Source organism: Cyclopterus lumpus, chromosome 7, assembly GCF_009769545.1.
Source record: "Cyclopterus lumpus isolate fCycLum1 chromosome 7, fCycLum1.pri, whole genome shotgun sequence".
Taxonomy (NCBI): Eukaryota; Metazoa; Chordata; class Actinopteri; order Perciformes; family Cyclopteridae; genus Cyclopterus; species Cyclopterus lumpus.
The window spans coordinates 25,977,979-25,997,803 of NC_046972.1; positions in this window are offsets into that span (position 1 = coordinate 25,977,979).

The following is a 19,825-nucleotide window of genomic DNA, read 5'->3' on the forward strand; positions in this document are numbered from 1 at the left end:
GATACCTTTATGTCCCAATACAAAGTGAGTCAAACTACTTTACTACTGGATACCTTTATGTCCTAATACAAAGTGAGTCAAACTACTTTACTACTGGATACCTTTATGTCCCAATACAAAGTGAGTCAAACTACTTTACTACTGGATACCTTTATGTCCCAATACAAAGTGAGTCAAACTACTTTACTACTGGATACCTTTATGTCCTAATACAAAGTGAGTCAAACTACTTTACTACTGGATACCTTTATGTCCCAATACAAAGTGAGTCAAAACACTTTACTACTGGATACCTTTATGTCCCAATACAAAGTGAGTCAAACTACTTTACTACTGGATACCTTTATGTCCTAATACAAAGTGAGTCAAACTACTTTACTACTGGATACCTTTATGTCCCAATACAAAGTGAGTCAAACTACTTTACTACTGGATACCTTTATGTCCCAATACAAAGTGAGTCAAAACACTTTACTACTGGATACCTTTATGTCCCAATACAAAGTGAGTCAAAACACTCAACAAAGTCACGACTGTTTGCTGTGCTGGCTCCTCATTGGTGGAACGAGCTCCCCATTGACATCAGGACAGGAAGTCTCTACAGACTAAAAACACATATTTTTGACTATACCTTGCTGATAGCACTTTGTAGTTTAACTTTATTATAAAATATATAAATGTGCCTCAAATACCAAGATGTCCATTTCTTTGCAGTATGCAGGCCAAATTCTCTGGTGATATATTGTAATTTTTACTGTACTACATCTCAGAGGTACATGTTGTACTCTGTACAGTACTACATCTCAGAGTTACATGTTGTACTTTATACTGTACTACATCTCAGAGTTACATGTTGTACTTTATACTGTACTACATCTCAGAGGTACATGTAGTACTTTATACTGTACTACATCTCAGAGGGACATGTTGTACTCCTTGAAGGAATCTTGACTAGGACCTTTAGAGGTATTTCACAGAGCGGTACTACTTTAGAGCATTCATACGTATGAGTACTTCTTCCACCACTGGAGTATTAGTACATCACATGTAACCAGATTCATCTCTACAACCTCCTGAAGATACTCGGAGAGTTCGATGTTACACTCACACAATTTGAGCATTTAAATGAACTCCAGAAACTATAGAAAACTGAGTAAGAATTATCACTTATCCAAATAAAATAAACGGATTTGGACAATTACTATAATTCATACAATAAACACGCTCTCCCTAAAAGGCATGAGATCACTAATTAATTCAAACTCAACAGAAACCAAATGAAACTCATCTAAATTGCCTTGTTACGTAGCAACACTTCTGCTTTCTACTTTCGGAGGTTTAATGACGTATTCCAAGTCGCTCTAGAGCCACAGGTCGTCACCCATTGGCTCATGGACTGATGTTTGGACTTCTGACTGAACAAGACCTTTACAGACGTCCCCTTGGCCTCCAGGAAGACTGATGGACCTTTGTTCAAAGGCGAATGAACCGGGCCTCAAAACCAGAACAGAATCAGCAGATTGAGCCATAATGAACGTATTGGATATAATATCATAACCGTCCAGCTGTCACACCGGCAGCGTGGCTAGAAAATACACCTTCTGATGAATATGTTACATGTAGTTTAATAAGAACCTCTCTCCTGACCACCAGGGGGCGACTCCTCTGGTTGTATAGAAGTCTATGCTTCATGTGTTAAAGCTGCATTCTCTCTCCTGAACACCAGGGGGCGACTCCTCTGGTGGTATAGAAGTATATGCTTCATGTGTTAAAGCTGCATTCTCTCTCCTGACCACCAGGGGGCGACTCCTCTGGTTGTATAGAAGTCTATGCTTCATGTGTTAAAGCTACATTCTCTCTACTGACCACCAGGAGGTGACTCCTCTGGTTGTATAGAAGTCTATGCTTCATGTGTTAAAGCTGCATTCTCTCTCCTGATCACCAGGGGGCGACTCCTCTGGTTGTATAGAAGTCTATGCTTCATGTGTTAAAGCTGCATTCTCTCTACTGACCACCAGGGGGTGACTCCTCTGGTTGTATAGAAGTCTATGCTTCATGTGTTAAAGCTGCATTCTCTCTCCTGAACACCAGGGGGCGACTCCTCTGGTGGTATAGAAGTCTATGCTTCATGTGTTAAAGCTGCATTCTCTCTCCTGACCACCAGGGGGCGACTCCTCTGGTTGTATAGAAGTCTATGCTTCATGTGTTAAAGCTGCATTCTCTCTCCTGAACACCAGGGGGCGACTCCTCTGGCTGTATAGAAGTATATGCTTCATGTGTTAAAGCTGCATTCTTTCTACTGACCACCAGGGGGTGACTCCTCTGGTTGTATAGAAGTCTATGCTTCATGTGTTAAAGCTGCATTCTTTCTACTGACCACCAGGGGGTGACTCCTCTGGTTGTATAGAAGTCTATGCTTCATGTGTTAAAGCTGCATTCTCTCTCCTGACCACCAGGGGGCGACTCCTCTGGTTGTATAGAAGTCTATGCTTCATGTGTTAAAGCTGCATTCTCTCTCCTGACCACCAGGGGGTGACTCCTCTGGTTGTATAGAAGTCTAGGCTTCATGTTAAAGCTGCATTCTATCTCCTGACCACCAGGGGGCGACTCCTCTGGTTGTATAGAAGTCTATGCTTCACGTGTTAAAGCTGCATTCTCTCTCCTGACCACCAGGGGGCGACTGCTCTGGTTGTATAGAAGTCTATGCTTCATGTGTTAAAGCTGCATTCTCTCTCCTGACCACCAGGGGGTGACTCCTCTGGTTGTATAGAAGTCTAGGCTTCATGTTAAAGCTGCATTCTCTCTCCTGACCACCAGGGGGCGACTCCTCTGGTTGTGTAGAAGTCTAGGCTTCATGTTAAAGCTGCATTCTGTCTACAGACAAGGCGACTACGTCCACCTCTTACAAACAGAACATGGTTCCACTCGTCACCAGACAGACGTGGGATGGATTATTCTCAGGCCATATCTTCCAGTCATCGTATTTAATGTCCTTTATTTCCTTTTATGAGTCTCTCTACTGCTTCCATCATTTAATTCCCCATCGTGGATCCAGAAAGTGCATCTCGTCTATTACACAACATTGATCTCATTCATGTCCATTCATTCATTAGGAAGTAGTAAAAAGAAGAAAATCAATATCATAACACTCTTATATCTGGCATCATTAATCCTGACGGCGGCCATCAGGCCCCGAGGAGCAGCTTGAGGTCTATTTCAGGAGGTTTGTGTGGCAGCCAAATTCATTTTGTCCGTCGCCCTCCGACCCGCCTGAAGGAGGATGAATCAGGGCTGCTGAAGAGCAAAGAGGCGTTCAGGCTCCCTAACCTCTGATCTCAAAGCAGTTTCAGGGCGTCTTTCTTGATTAGCCTTTCAAAATAAAAGTCCTGCTCCTCTGTGGAAGCAAGAACCATCACGTCTAGAAGTAGAGAACTAGAACACGTCTTTGGTGCAGAATAACTCAGTTATTATGATATGAATCATTAAAAAGAAGAAAGAAAAGCTTGTTGAATTTCTTTAAGAATAAAGATATAGATATATTTAATATGTTTCCACAAGTTTGACCAATGTTATGGAAAAAAACGTATCAACGTGCTGTTTATATAAAATTATTAAAAAGAAATGTAGAATAAAATGTTTTTGATGAAATATCACAATTTTAAGGACAAAAGTGTTCGTTACATGTGATGCGTTCATGTACCATCGGGAAAGATGACAATCTGACAATTTTTTTACAGCTTCTGGCTGATGAACGTTGCAGTTTTTTAGTTTTTTTTTAACTCACTTTATTTATTTAGTTTTCAAACAAACAATATGTATTTTCATACAGTCGCTTTGTCAGTTTTTCAGTTGTATGACTTGGTACACATGATATTCAGGTACAGTGTACAACACACAAACAACAACAATTATGAGAACGTTATCATTTACATTCAGCCAGTACTCATGTTCACTGAGCAGAGCCTGAACGCATCATGAGAACGTTATCATTTACCTTCAGCCAGTACTCATGTTCACTGAGCGGAGCCTGAACGCATCATGAGAACGTTATCTTTTACCTTCAGCCAGTACTCGTGTTCACTGAGCGGAGCCTGAACGCATCATGAGAACGTTATCTTTTACCTTCAGCCAATACTCGTGTTCACTGAGCGGAGCCTGAACGCATCATGAGAACGTTATCATTTACCATCAGCCAGTACTCGTGTTCACTGAGCAGAGCCTGAACGCATCATGAGAACGTTATCTTTTACCTTCAGCCAGTACTCGTGTTCACTGAGCGGAGCCTGAACGCATCATGAGAACGTTATCATTTACCTTCAGCCAATACTCGTGTTCACTGAGCGGAGCCTGAACGCATCATGAGAACGTTATCTTTTACCTTCAGCCAGTACTCGTGTTCACTGAGCGGAGCCTGAACGCATCATAAAAACGTTATCATTTACCTTCAGCCAGTACTCGTGTTCACTGAGCAGAGCCTGAATGCATCATGAGAACGTTATCTTTTACCTTCAGCCAATACTCGTGTTCACTGAGCGGAGCCTGAACGCATCATGAGAACGTTATCATTTACCATCAGCCAGTACTCGTGTTCACTGAGCAGAGCCTGAACGCATCATGAGAACGTTATCTTTTACCTTCAGCCAGTACTCGTGTTCACTGAGCGGAGCCTGAACGCATCACGAGAACGTTATCGTTTACCTTCAGCCAGTACTCGTGTTCACTGAGCGGAGCCTGAACGCATCACGAGAACGTTATCATTTACCTTCAGCCAGTACTCGTGTTCACTGAGCGGAGCCTGAACGCATCATGAGAACGTTATCATTTATCTACAGCCAGTAATCGTGTTCACTGAGCAGAGCCTGAACGCATCATGAGAACGTTATCATTTACCTTCAGCCAGTACTCATGTTCACTGAGCGGAGCCTGAACGCATCATGAGAACCTTATCATTTACCTTCAGCCAGTACTCGTGTTCACTGAGCGGAGCCTGAACGCATCATGAGAACGTTATCATTTATCTACAGCCAGTACTCATGTTCACTGAGCAGAGCCTGAACGCATCATGAGAACAGTAGTCATGTTCACTGAGCAGAGCCTGAACGCATCATGAGAACGTTATCATTTACCTTCAGCCAGTACTCATGTTCACTGAGCAGAGCCTGAACGCATCATGATAACGTTATCATTTACCTTCAGCCAGTATTCATGTTCACTGAGCGGAGCCTGAACGCATCACAAGAACGTTATCGTTTACCTTCAGCCAGTATTCATGTTCACTGAGCGGAGCCTGAACGCATCACAAGAACGTTATTGTTTACCTTCAGCCAGTACTCATGTTCACTGAGCGGAGCCTGAACGCATCATGAGAACGTTATCGTTTACCTTCAGCCAGTACTCATGTTCACTGAGCGGAGCCTGAAGGCATCATGAGAAGTTCTCTCTCTCTCTGCTTGTGCTGACAAAGGGGCGTCGGCCACAGGGAGGAAGGGTCGGGTGAGGAGGAGGAGGAGGAGGATGAGATGAAATAAAAAAGAAAAGAGGAGAAGGGGAGCAGTGTGGCAGGAGGTTGAAAGAGGATGATGAAGGCGGGGGCAGAGAAGGACAGAGAGGAGGCAGGAGGGAGGAAAATAAAAGGAGGAGGCTGGCAGGAGGTTAAACGAGGAGGAGGAAAGAAATACTAGAGAAGGACGCTGCGAGAGGCATGCAGATGAAGGGAGGAGAGCAAAAAGAAAGAGGAGGAGGAATGTGGGTAAAGGTCAGCAGATGATGTGAAGCACAAGGAGAGAGTCTGCGCCTCCTGATCCGGCCTCCTGCCCCGTCGCTACTGCACATGTGCAAACTCTACAACACCTCCTGCTCCTCCCCTAAGAACCTCAGGGGAGGAGCAGGAGGTGTTGTACTCCTTCTCATCTGGTCTCTATGTGGCCTGTGAAGCTCTGAATTATGAATTATGATCCCCGAACAGATCGGACATGTGTAACCATAGTAATAGACTATACATATATGTACGTACTATACATATATACACTATAATATACATATACGTATATACTATACATATATACTATAATATACATATATACACTATAATATACATATATGCTATACATATATACTATAAAATACATGTATACTATAATAACATATAAGTATATACTATACTATAATATACATATACTGTACGTATATACTATACATGTACGTATATCTATATAGATATATATACTATACATATATATATATATATATACTGTACATACAGACACACACATTACAGACGTCTTTTCTTCATGAGCAGAAAACCAGGTCCTTGAACCTCTCACTGAACAAAAGAGCCTTAGTGACCGATGGCGTTTGGAATTACCGGTGACCTTGAACTACTCACTACCGTCGTACAGAGCGTGATTCTCTGTTTTTTTCTGGGCTGACAATTGGTCTGTGGGTTGACTTTCAATTCAATTCAGTTTATTTTGTATAGCCCAATATCACAAATCACAAACTCCCCTCAGAGGGCTTTACAATCTGTACACATACGACATCCCTGACCTTTGACCTCACATCGGATCAGCATATCTAGGAGCTCGGTCAAAGATAACTAGAGATTCTTTACAGTGGTGTTGGATGTCAGGGCAATGCCATCTACAGAAACCACATCACCAGATAATTGATCTCTGAGGTGTTCAGGGCCAGTAAAATAACTTCAGTTTTGTCTGAGTTTAACATCAGGAAGTTGCAGGTCATCCATGTTTTTATGTCTTTAAGACATTCTTGAATTTTAGCGAGCTGGTTGGTCTCCTCTGGTTTGATCGATAGATATAATTGAGTATCGTCTGCATAGCAATGAAAGTTTATGGAGTGTTTCCTGATAATGTTGCCCAAAGGAAGCATATATAAAGGTAAATAAAATTGGTCCAAGCACAGAACCTTGTGGAACTCCGTGATTAACAGGACAGGTAGACGGTTTAGAAGTAGAAACCGTTGAAGACAATTGGTCTAGGTTAATGGGAGAAAAGCTATCCAAATATACACCAGGGCATACAGCCGTTTCCAAGGCCACTCCTCTTGAGGACAGATCGGCATCAAGAGGATGACTTTGCATCCATTGGTCTGTGTTGATTTTGCATCTCATTCACACTTCATTCTATTGGTCAGTGTGTCCTGATCATTTCCAAGGAACGAGGTATATTACGTCTACAGAGGTCTGTGTCTCTAATTACAGGCAGAAAACGATACGCCAGTTAACCCTTTCAGTTTCCCTTGAATTACAGGGTTTCATGTCTCGGCCCGGTGTGTTCATGGTTGGGGGTTTGATTCCTGTGTGTGGGACACAGAGTAGTGAGGCTCTCACTCAAGGACGTATGAAGAGAAGTGAGAGCCGGCCATACTATCACCTTGTTTTTGTTGTTGTTGACACCAGAGCCGTGTACGGCGTCGCTACGTCACTAATATGGTCACTTCCTGTTTACTGGTTGCAAAAAACAAGATGGTGACCACCAAAATGCTGAACTTGAAGCCTCAAAACATCCACAAACCAACGAGTCGCAATGACAGTCTATGAATCATATCACAAAGGGACTTTATTGAACCAATCCATGACAACATGTCTCCAACCTCAGGACCATGACGTGGTCGTCTAGAGTCCTGAATGTTGAAGACCACGAACAAAGCCAGTATAGTTGTAGCAGCACCCACACAAGACACACAACAGCTATGACTCCTGAACGGACCTGGTTTTCCTTTTGGAAATGTTCTCTGTCAACGTTTGAAGGCTCAGCCAACTGATCCTGGTTCAGTTCCTGGACAGTTTCACACCAAAACATAAAAGTAGGTCATATAATGATTACCGGTGACGTGGAGAAGTTTTATGATTTCAACTCTAAATCAGATATTAGTCTGGAACTATTTGACTGAATGGAACTCAACAAAGTCAAATAGAAACCCTGTCGCTGCTCACAGCTGTTCAACAGGAACAGAACTGAGGAGGCGTGTCGACAGTGGGAGGGACTATCTGCAGTGGGAGGGACCATCTATAGTGGGAGGGACTATCTGCAGTGGGAGGGACCATCTGCAGACGATGACACTTCGTAATTCTTTTAAAGGGCGGCCATATTGGAACAAGATGATGACTTTGTGCTCATATTTTTGGTTAATTTCTGTATACCATAACTGATCCATACGATGGATTTTAGAACTCCTGATATTTTTATGAACACATTAGCACATCGTAAACTAGCGTTAGCATGTCTATGCTACGCTAGCTACTGAAGGTTTACTGAACATATTTTAATGATCGTAACGGTGAATAAAGAAGAACAGTGTTGTTCATGGAAGGAGCCTCAGAGTTATTAAGGTGCGTCAGCTTATGAAAGCTGCATGAACACGAGTGGACGATGATTAGGAAGAAGAAAGTGCTCCGCCTCATTTGCCCCATTCTAGTATTTTCAAGATTCAAGTCATCAAACGCAGATGATTTTGTTTCAGTGCAATATACATAATATATAATCACCTAAATGTTAGCATAGCTGCTCCTTCAACGTTAGCTTAGCTGCTCCATCAACATTAGAGTAGATGCTCCATCAACGTTAGCATAGCTGCTCCATCAACGTTAGAGTAGCTGCTCAATCAACGTTAGCGTAGCTGCTCCATTAACATTAGCGTAGCTGCTTCATCAATGTTAGCGTAGCTGCTCCATCAGCGTTAGCGGACCTGCTCCATCAAGGTTAGCATAGCTGCTCCATCAACGTTAGCATAGGTGCTCCATAGCTGAATGTCTGATTTTGTTCTGCTAAAGTCAAATAAAGGCACCGGATGGACAGACCATAAGACTCACAGATCACAATTCTGCTCTCCAGAGGACGAACCACTTAAACTGACCTCTCCTCTAGCGCCACCTTCAGGACAAACTGTACATGTTCATCTGCTCCAGTAGTAACTCAAAAAGCAGCTGTAGTGATGCTCCTCAGCCTGCTCAGCGTTACGAACAGAGCTTACAGCCCCAATCGGTCCCAGAAAGCCGGAGCGGGTCGGAAGCAACTCGGAGGTTTCCAGGCAACAGCCTCGCTTCTCTGGACTAAAGCAACAACGCTGCTGAGTCAACTCCTTCAGCAACGTTTCCCAAGCAGGCCGGCATGACTCAGTTCAACACTCCCACCGGCAGAGCAGAGAGCCAAAGAAGTGCCACACTGCCGGGGCCGAGGGTCCGATTCCCACGCGAAGAGGACTTCTCTAAGAAGTCAAACTCAGTAATGTTGTTAACAGAGAAATAAACGTCTGCAATGATTCAGATTCCAGAAGGACTAAAAGCACAAGAACAGAGATGTGATGGAACAACTTCTACTCAGGAGGCAAACTGCAGTTCTATAACGAGTCTATGCTTCATGTGTTGGAACTGCATTCTCTCTCCTGACCACCAGGGGGCGACTCCTCTGGTGGTATAGAAGTCTATGCTTCATGTGTTAAAGCTGCATTCTCTCTCCTGACCACCAGGGGGCGACTCCTCTGGTTGTATAGAAGTATATGCTTCATGTGTTGGAACTGCATTCTCTCTCCTGACCACCAGGGGGCGACTCCTCTGGTGGTATAGAAGTCTATGCTTCATGTGTTAAAGCTGCATTCTCTCTCCTGACCACCAGGGGGCAACTCCTCTGGTGGTATAGAAGTCTATGCTTCATGTGTTAAAGCTGCATTCTCTCTCCTGACCACCAGGGGGCGACTCTTCTGGTTGTATAGAAGTCTATGCTTCATGTGTTAAAGCTGCATTCTCTCTACTGACCACCAGGGGGCGACTCCTCTTTGTATAGAAGTCTATGCTTCATGCCCTCTCCCCAATGATGACATGTATAGCCGCATGTCGTCATTCAACCGCTGGTTGTCCAGGTGGTGCCCAGCAAACAATGTGGGCTACATAGATAACTGGCAGACTTTCTGGGGAAAGCCTGATCTGATGAGTCGAGACGGCATTCATCCCACTTGGGATGGAGCGCGTCTCATTTCTGTGAACATGGCCAAGTTGATTAACGGACTTAATCCATGACCCAGAGTTCAGATCAGGAAGCAGAAGCAGAGTTGTAGTCTTCCACCCTTCTCTGCACTTCCATTGGAGCAGTTACCCACCCTTAACCTTAACTCTATAGAGACTGTGTCTGTCCCACGGCCACTTAAATTAATTAAATCAAAAGTAACCAGAAGAGGAGTCATACAAAATAACCTCATACAGGTTAACATCACTACTGCAACAGTGCAACAAAACAGGATAATTAAATGTGGACTCCTAAATATTAGATCTCTGTCATCTAAAGCTGTATTAGTAAATGATTTAATATCAGACAATCACATTGATTTATTGTGTCTTACTGAAACCTGGCTGAGCCATGAAGAATATGTCAGCCTAAATGAATCAACTCCTCCAAGTCATATTAATACTCACATTCCTCGAGGCACCGGCCGAGGAGGTGGAGTAGCAGCCATCTTTGACTCAAGCCTATTAATGAATCCTAAACCTAAACTAAACTACAACTCATTTGAAAGCCTTGTTCTTAGTCTTTCACATCCAACCTGGAAAACATTACAGCCAATTCTATTTGTTATACTGTACCGGCCACCAGGTCCATATTCAGAATTTCTATCTGAATTTTCAGTGTTTATCAAGTTTAGTCCTTAAAACTGATAAGGTTATTATTGTAGGAGATTTTAATATTCATGTGGATATTGATAATGATTGCCTTAGTACTGCATTTATCTCATTGTTGGACTCGATTGGCTTCTGTCAGAGAGTACAGAAACCCACTCACTGCTTTGGCCACACCCTCCACCTTGTTCTTACATATGGCATTGACATTGAGCATTTGGAGGTCTTCCCACAGAACCCTCTTCTGTCAGACCATTACCTCATAACTTTTGAGTTTATACTCCCGGAGTATACACCGTTAGTCAAAAGTTTCTACACCAGATGTCTAACTGACAGTGCTGTAGCTACATTTAAAGAAGAGATTCCTTCTGCATTTGATTCAATACCACGTCTCAATGTGACGGAGGACTCCTGTGCTAACTTTAGTCCGTCCCAGATTGATCATATTGTCGATAGTGCTACAGGCTCACTGAGAATGACACTAGACTCGATAGCCCCCCTGAAGAAGAAGACTTGAGGCAAAGGAGGTTTGCTCCCTGGTAGAACCCTCAGACCCGCGACCTAAAGCAAACTTCACGAAAGCTTTAAAGTATATGGCGTTCCACCAATCTGGAAGAATCACGCTTAGTTTGGAGAGATAGCCTTAAAACATATAAAAAGGCTCTCCGTAATGCCAGAGCAGCCTATTACTCATCAGTAATAGAGAAAAATAAGAACAACCCCAGGGTTCTCTTTAGCACTGTAGCCAGGCTGACAGAGTCACAGCTCTGTGGAGCCGTGTATTCCTATAGACCTCAGTAGTAATGACTTCATGAACTTCTTCAATGAAAAGATTTTAACTATTAGGCAAGATTGATGCTCTCTTGCCCTCAACTACTGCCGATCTGTCATCAAGAGGAGTGGCCTTGGAAACGGCTGTATGCCCTGGTGTATATTTGGATAGCTTTTCTCCCATTAACCTAGACCAATTATCCTCAACGGTTTCTACTTCTAAACCGTCTACCTGTCTCTTAGACCCCATCCCAACGAGGCTGCTTAAAGACGTGTTGCCTTTAATTGGCATCTCTCTGCTGGATATTGTTAATGTGTCTTTGCTAACAGGCCATGTACCACATTCCTTCAAAGTAGCTGGAATTAAACCTCTCCTGAAGAAGACCACTCTTAATCCAGAGGTGTTGGCTAACTACAGACCGATCTCTAACCTTCCCTTCCTCTCTAAGATCCTTGAGAAAGTAGGACTCATCTCTGTACTGGTATTATTAGACCTTAGTGCTGATAAAGGACTCATCTCTGTACTGGTCTTGTTAGACCTCAGTGCTGATAAAGGACTCATCTCTATACTGGTCTTGTTAGACCTTAGTGCTGATAAAGGACTCATCTCCGTACTGGTATTATTAGACCTTAGTGCTGATAAAGGACTCATCTCTGTACTGGTCTTGTTAGACCTTAGTACTGATAAAGGACTCATCTCTGTACTGGTCTTGTTAGACCTTAGTGCTGATAAAGGACTCTGTGGCAGTGGGGTGTGGTTAGACTCAGCTGTAGAGTGGGTGGAGCGGGGGTGTGGCTCAGGGAACAGTGCCGGAATGATGTCTAATCAGTCTCAGCTGGGGCTGAGGGTTAATCAGCCTCAGCTGGGGTTAATCGGTTTGTCTCTTCTCAATAAAGAGCAGGAGGGACTGAGAGGCGAGAGGAAAGAGCGTCACCGAGCCTGTATGTGTGTTTGTTGATAATAAAAGCATTTTGGAACTACCTCAAGCTGTGTGCTGCCTCTGTGCAAGTCCGAGACTCACCGGGTAACAGGGAAACCTGTTACAGACTCATCTCTGTACTTGTTAGACCAGAACCAACACTACAACTTTAGTCCACAGGGGGCACCAGAACCATTAGAGATGGATACTGGTGATGGACACTGGTCACTTCTCTCTCTCTAATCTTCTCTCTTTTCTCTCTTCTCCCTCTCTCTTTTCTCTCTCCTCTCTTCAATCTCTTCTCTCTCCTCTTTCTTTTCTCTCTCCTCTTTCTTTTCTCTCTCCTCTTTCTTTTCTCTCTCCTCTTTCTTTTCTCTCTCCTCCCTCTTTTCTCTCTCCTCCCTCTTTTCTCCCCCGGCTGCAGCTTTGGCAGCGTTTCCTTCTGCAGTCGTTGTGATGCCGGCCAAGCAGACAGTTTGAGTTGAGGAAACAGACAAAAAGAAGCAGGGAGAATGACTTGTATCACGTTTCTGCTCGTCAGCAGTTCATTATTACTGCAGGTCGAGTCGGAAAATATTACTCCACATTAATAAAGAGTGATAGATTTATACTATTTGTCTTACACAGTCTGCTGTATAAATGATCGTAATAAATTATTGTAAAATTGTATTATATGCAAAAACAGAATATTTGAGGACCCTAATTAAATATATAATACTGCATATACTTTCAAATTACTCTAAATACCAAAGATGCCCACAGAGGGGACGATACCCTCATCTTTAAAAGGTGGACTGGGGAGATTTAGGGATTAGTTTTAATCCTTAATGCTCATTTTAAAAGTTTAGGTCGTTGCATCAGAGATGCAGAGAGAGAGAGAGAGAGAGAGAGAGAGAGAGAGAGAGGGAGAGAAAGAGAGGGGGAGAGAGAGAGAGGGAGAGAAAGAGAGGGGGAGAGAGAGAGATACAGAGAGGCAAAGGCACCTGTGCCAAAAACGAAGTCAAAAGTGGCAACAAAAAAAGGCTGAAAATCGCCTCCTCTGATACACCAGCTATATTAATACTGCTAACTATACACCAGCTATATTAATACTGATAACTATACACCAGCTATATTAATACTGATAACTATACACCAGCTATATTAATACTGCTAACTATACACCAGCTATATTAATACTGCTAACTATACACCAGCTATATTAATACTGCTAACTATACACCAGCTATAGTAATACTGCTAACTATACACCAGCTATATTAATACTGCTAACTATACACCAGCTATAGTAATACTGCTAACTATACACCAGCTACAATAATACTGCTAACTATACACCAGCTATAGTAATACTGCTAACTATACACCAGCTATAGTAATACTGCTAACTATACACCAGCTATATTAATACTGCTAACTATACACCAGCTATATTAATACTGCTAACTATACACCAGCTATAGTAATACTGCTAACTATACACCAGCTATAGTAATACTGCTAACTATACACCAGCTATATTAATACTGCTAACTATACACCAGCTATAGTAATACTGCTAACTATACACCAGCTATATTAATACTGCTAACTATACACCAGCTATAGTAATACTGCTAACTATACACCAGCTATAGTAATACTGCTAACTATACACCAGCTATATTAATACTGCTAACTATACACCAGCTACAATAATACTGCTAACTATACACCAGCTATAGTAATACTGCTAACTATACACCAGCTATATTAATACTGCTAACTATACACCAGCTATAGTAATACTGCTAACTATACACCAGCTATAGTAATACTGCTAACTATACACCAGCTATAGTAATACTGCTAACTATACACCAGCTATAGTAATACTGCTAACTATACACCAGCTATATTAATACTGCTAACTATACACCAGCTATAGTAATACTGCTAACTATACACCAGCTATATTAATACTGCTAACTATACACCAGCTATATTAATACTGCTAACTATACACCAGCTATATTAATACTGCTAACTATACACCAGCTATATTGATACTGCTAACTATACACCAGATATATTAATACTGCTAACTATACACCAGCTATATTAATACTGATAACTATACACCAGCTATATTAATACTGCTAACTATACACCAGCTATATTAATACTGCTAACTATACACCAGCTATAGTAATACTGCTAACTATACACCAGCTATATTAATACTGCTAACTATACACCAGCTATATTAATACTGCTAACTATACACCAGCTATATTAATACTGCTAACTATACACCAGATATATTAATACTGCTAACTATACACCAGCTATATTAATACTGCTAACTATACACCAGCTATATTAATACTGCTAACTATACACCAGCTATATTAATACTGCTAACTATACACCAGATATATTAATACTGCTAACTATACACCAGATATATTAATACTGCTAACTATACACCAGCTATATTAATACTGCTAACTATACACCAGCTATAGTAATACTGCTAACTATACACCAGCTATATTAATACTGCTAACTATACACCAGCTATAGTAATACTGCTAACTATACACCAGCTATAGTAATACTGCTAACTATACACCAGCTATATTAATACTGCTAACTATACACCAGCTACAATAATACTGCTAACTATACACCAGCTATAGTAATACTGCTAACTATACACCAGCTATAGTAATACTGCTAACTATACACCAGCTATAGTAATACTGCTAACTATACACCAGCTATAGTAATACTGCTAACTATACACCAGCTATAGTAATACTGCTAACTATACACCAGCTATAGTAATACTGCTAACTATACACCAGCTATATTAATACTGCTAACTATACACCAGCTATAGTAATACTGCTAACTATACACCAGCTATATTAATACTGCTAACTATACACCAGCTATATTAATACTGCTAACTATACACCAGCTATATTGATACTGCTAACTATACACCAGATATATTAATACTGCTAACTATACACCAGCTATATTAATACTGCTAACTATACACCAGCTATATTAATACTGCTAACTATACACCAGATATATTAATACTGCTAACTATACACCAGCTATATTAATACTGCTAACTATACACCAGATATATTAATACTGCTAACTATACACCAGCTATATTAATACTGCTAACTATACACCAGCTATATTAATACTGCTAACTATACACCAGATATATTAATACTGCTAACTATACACCAGCTATATTAATACTGCTAACTATACACCAGCTATATTAATACTGCTAACTATACACCAGCTATATTAATACTGCTAACTATACACCAGCTATATTAATACTGCTAACTATACACCAGCTATAGTCATACTGCTAATGATACCCTACTAGTACTGCTCATGATACCCCAGCAACACTAGTACTGCTCATGATACCCCAGCAACACTAGTACTGATAATGATACCCCAGCAACACTAGTACTGATAATGATACCCCAGCAATACTAGTACTGATAATGATACCCCAGCAACATTAGTACTGATAATGATACCCCAGCAACACTAGTACTGATAATGATACCCCAGCAACATTAGTACTGATAATGATACCCCAGCAACACTAGTACTGCTCATGATACCCCAGCAACACTAGTACTGCTAATGATACCCCATCAACACTAGTACTGCTAATGATACCCCAGCAACACTAGTACTGCTAATGATACCCCATCAACACTAGTACTGCTAATGATACCCCAGCAACACTAGTACTGATAATGATACCCCAGCAACACTAGTACTGATAATGATACCCCAGCAATACTAGTACTGCTAATGATACCCCAGCAACACTAGTACTGCTCATGATACCCCAGCAACACTAGTACTGATAATGATACCCCAGCAACATTAGTACTGCTAATGATACCCCAGCAACACTAGTACTGATAATGATACCCCAGCAATACTAGTACTGCTAATGATACCCCAGCAACACTAGTACTGCTCATGATACCCCAGCAACACTAGTACTGCTAATGATACCCCAGCAATACTAGTACTGCTAATGATACCCCAGCAACACTAGTACTGCTAATGATACCCCAGCAATACTAGTACTGCTAATGATACCCCAGCAACATTAGTACTGCTCATGATACCCCAGCAACATTAGTACTGCTAATGATACCCCAGCAACACTAGTACTGATAATGATACCCCAGCAATACTAGTACTGCTAATGATACCCCAGCAACATTAGTACTGCTCATGATACCCCAGCAACATTAGTACTGCTAATGATACCCCAGCAACACTAGTACTGATAATGATACCCCAGCAATACTAGTACTGCTAATGATACCCCAGCAACACTAGTACTGCTAATGATACCCCAGCAACACTAGTACTGCTAATGATACCCCAGCAACACTAGTACTGATAATGATACCCCAGCAATACTAGTACTGCTAATGATACCCCAGCAACACTAGTACTGCTAATGATACCCCAGCAACACTAGTACTGCTCATGATACCCCAGCAACACTAGTACTGCTAATGATACCCCAGCAATACTAGTACTGCTAATGATACCCCAGCAACACTAGTACTGCTAATGATACCCCAGCAACACTAGTACTGCTCATGATACCCCAGCAACACTAGTACTGCTAATGATACCCCAGCAACACTAGTACTGCTAATGATACCCCAGCAACATTAGTACTGCTCATGATACCCCAGCAACATTAGTACTGCTCATGATACCCCAGCAACACTAGTACTGCTAATGATACCCCAGCAACACTAGTACTGCTAATGATACCCCAGCAACATTAGTACTGCTCATGATACCCCAGCAACATTAGTACTGCTAATGATACCCCAGCAACACTAGTACTGCTAATGATACCCCAGCAACACTAGTACTGCTAATGATACCCCAGCAACACTAGTACTGCTCATGATACCCCAGCAACATTAGTACTGCTCATGATACCCCAGCAACATTAGTACTGCTCATGATACCCCAGCAACACTAGTACTGATAATGATACCCCAGCAACATTAGTACTGATAATGATACCCCAGCAACACTAGTACTGCTCATGATACCCCAGCAACACTAGTACTGATAATGATACCCCAGCAACACTAGTACTGATAATGATACCCCAGCAACACTAGTACTGATAATGATACCCCAGCAACACTAGTACTGATAATGATACCCCAGCAACACTAGTACTGATCATGATACCCCAGCAACACTAGTACTGATCATGATACCCCAGCAACACTAGTACTGATAATGATACCCCAGCAATACTAGTACTGATCATGATACCCCATCAACACTAGTACTGCTCATGATACCCCAGCAATACTACCCCAGTACTCCTCATACTGCGACCAGCGCACAGCGTGACACCCCGGAGCTGCTGTCATGTCGCATTTCATGAAGATTTACAACCATAAGGAAAAAGACAAGCACGCGCGCGCGCGCGCAGCAGTGCGGCATCACCGGATGGACACACGCAGCGAGCAGCAGCTCAGCGACGTTACAACACAACGAACACCAGCGACATTGTCCCCGTTGTTGTTGTTGTTTTCTTACCAGTACAGCAGCTTGTTGTGCAGGATCGCGGGCGTTTTGTCCGAGGCGCAGTTAATGCACCACATTGTTGCTGATGATGAACGCTGCTGCAACAACACGCAGGAGGAGACCCGAGAGAGAGACAGGTGGGTGAGAGAGACAGGTGAGGGAGAGAGACACCGGCGACTATCCAGGGCTGCCTCAGCCCCCTCGCTCTCTCCTGCTCTGTGTCTCTCTCCACCCCCTTCTCTCTCTCTCTCTTTCTCTCTCTCTCTTTCTCTCTTTCTCTCTCTCTCTTTCTCTCTCTCTCTCTCTCTCTCGCTCTCTCTCTCTCTCTCTCTCTCTCTCTCTCTCTCTCTCTCTCTCTCTCTCTCTCTCTCTCTCTTCGTCAGCAGCGCATCATCTTCCCTCCTTCATCGCCTATCTCTCTCATTTTACAGGAACATGTTTATTGTCTCCTCTCTACACTATTGAGATCTACTGGTGACATGGTGAGATCTACTGGTGACATGGTGAGATCTACTGGTGACATGGTGAGATCTACTGGTGACATGGTGAGATCTACTGGTGACATGGTGAGATCTACTGGTGACATGGTGATATCTACTGGTGACATGGTGAGATCTACTGGTGACATGGTGATATCTACTGGTGACATGGTGAGATCTACTGGTGACATGGTGATATCTACTGGTGACATGGTGATATCTACTGGTGACATGGTGAGATCTACTGGTGACATGGTGAGATCTACTGGTGAGATCTACTGGTGACATGGTGATATCTACTGGTGACATGGTGAGATCTACTGGTGACATGGTGAGATCTACTGGTGAGATCTACTGGTGACATGGTGAGATCTACTGGTGACACGGTGAGATCTACTGGTGACATGGTGAGATCTACTGGTGACATGGTGAGATCTACTGGTGACATGGTGAGATCTACTGGTGAGATCTACTGGTGACATGGTGAGATCTACTGGTGACACGGTGAGATCTACTGGTGACACGGTGAGATCTACTGGTGACACTACTGGTGACATGGTGAGATCTACTGGTGACACGGTGAGATCTACTGGTGACACTACTGGTGACATGGTGAGATCTACTGGTGACACGGTGAGGTCTACTCGTGACACGGTGAGATCTACTGGTGACACAGTGAGGTCTACTGGTGACACTACTGGTGACATGGTGAGATCTACTGGTGACACGGTGAGATCTACTGGTGACACTACTGGTGACATGGTGAGATCTACTGGTGACACGGTGAGATCTACTGGTGACATGGTGAGATCTACTGGTGACACGGTGAGATCTACTGGTGACACGGTGAGATCTACTGGTGACACGGTGAGGTCTACTCGTGACACGGTGAGATCTACTGGTGACACAGTGAGATCTACTGGTGACACGGTGAGATCTACTGGTGACACGGTGAGATCTACTGGTGACACTACTGGTGACTTGGTGAGATCTACTGGTGACATGGTGAGATCTACTGGTGACATGGTGAGATCTACTGGTGACACGGTGAGATCTACTGGTGACACGGTGAGGTCTACTGGTGACATGGTGAGATCTACTGGTGACACGGTGAGGTCTACTGGTGACACTACTGGTGACTTGGTGAGATCTACTGGTGACACGGTGAGATCTACTGGTGACACTACTGGTGACATGGTGAGATCTACTGGTGACACGGTGAGATCTACTGGTGACATGGTGAGATCTACTGGTGAGATCTACTGGTGACACGGTGAGGTCTACTGGTGACACGGTGAGATCTACTGGTGACATGGTGAGATCTACTGGTGACACTACTGGTGACATGGTGAGATCTACTGGTGACACAGTGAGATCTACTGGTGACACGGTGAGATCTACTGGTGACA